The sequence below is a fragment of the Eriocheir sinensis genome, unplaced genomic scaffold, assembly GCF_024679095.1.
Source record: "Eriocheir sinensis breed Jianghai 21 unplaced genomic scaffold, ASM2467909v1 Scaffold292, whole genome shotgun sequence".
NCBI classification, from domain to species: domain Eukaryota; kingdom Metazoa; phylum Arthropoda; class Malacostraca; order Decapoda; family Varunidae; genus Eriocheir; species Eriocheir sinensis.
Window position 1 is genome coordinate 141,502 of NW_026111601.1, and position 1,885 is coordinate 143,386.

Genomic DNA, 1,885 nt, shown 5'->3' on the forward strand with positions numbered 1-1,885 from the left:
TAGTGTATATTATATGCTTCAACACAAATTCTACTATTTTATGTATTTTGTATATTATTTCTTTTACATATTTAAATGCAATACATTTACATTATTCTTTAATGTGTGTTTTGTATATATTTTATGCAAATTTACTTTATTTTATGTGCATTTTGTACATATATTTTTTATCAATTTGCGTTATTTTATGTGTATTTGTATATGTTTTCATACAAATTTACATTATTTTATTGCTATTTTGTTTATTTATTTTGATACAATTACATGATTATATATGTATTTTGTACATATTTTTATACGTATTTACATTACTTAATATGTATTTTGTTTATATATTTTAAACAAATCTACGTTATTATATGTATTTGTATAAATATTTTGATACAAATTTACATTATTTTATGTATTTTATATACATTTCAATTCAAACTTAGCTTATTTTATCTGTATTTTGTATATCTATTTTCAAACAAATTTTATTACTTCTGTCTCTTTTGTATATAGTTTTAAACAAATTTACGTTATTTTAAGTGAATATTGTAAATTTATAATTATACAAAAACACATTATATAATTGGTATATTGTTTAAATATTTTGATACGATTTTAAATTATTTTATGTGTATTTTGTGTACATTTTTTAAACGTAATTACTTCATTTTATGTGAATTTTGTATATATTTTTATAGAAATCTACGTTATTTTATGTGTATTCGAATATATATTTTGAAACAAATTTACATTGTTTTATATGTATTTTGCATATCTATTTCAATACAAACCTACCTTATTGTATGTTCATTTTTTTTATATTTTATGGGTATTTTGCATCTTTATTTTCATACAAATTTACATTATTTTATTAATATTCTGTGTATTTATTTTGATATGATTTTACATTATACTATTTTTGTTCAGTATATATTTTTTATACATATTTGCATTATTTAATGTGTATTTTGTATATATATATATATATATATATATATATATATATATATATATATATATATATATATATATATATATATATATATATATATATATTTGATACAAATTTACGTTATGTTAAGGGTATATGTTTATATATTTTCATTCAAATTTACATTATTTTATGTGTATTTTGTATATGTATTTCAATACAAATTTTCCTAATTTTATGTGTATTTTGTATATTTATTTTGATAGAAATTTAAATTATTTTGGTGTATTTTGGTATATAGTTTTATACAAATTTTGGTTATTTTATGTGTATTTTGTATATCTATTTTTCATACAAATACACATTCTTTTATTGAAATTTTGTTTATTTATTTGACGCGAATTTACATTATTTAATGTGTATTTTGTATATATTGTTATACGTATTTACATCATTTCATTTGTATTTTGTATATATATTTCTATAGAAATCTAAATTATTTTATGTGTATTCGTATATAGATTTTGAAACAAATTTACACTTATATGTGTATGTTGCATATTTTTTCAATACATATTTACCTTATTGTATATGCATTTTGTACATTAATTTTAATACAAATTTAATTATTCTATGTGTATTTTCGTATATGTATTTTTATAAAAAATATGCTTTATTTTATGGTTATTTTGCATTTTTATTTTCATACAAATTTACATTATTTTATTGATATTATGCTCATTCATTTTTATACGATTTGATTATATTCTATGTGTATTTTGTATATATTTTTCATACAAATCTACGTTATTTTATGTGTATTTGTTTATATATTTTGACACAAATTTACAATATTTTATGGGTATTTTGTATATATATTTCAAAAGAAATTTACCTAGTTTTATGTGTATTTTGTATATCTTTTTTCATACAAACTCAAATTATTTCTATATATTTTTGTAT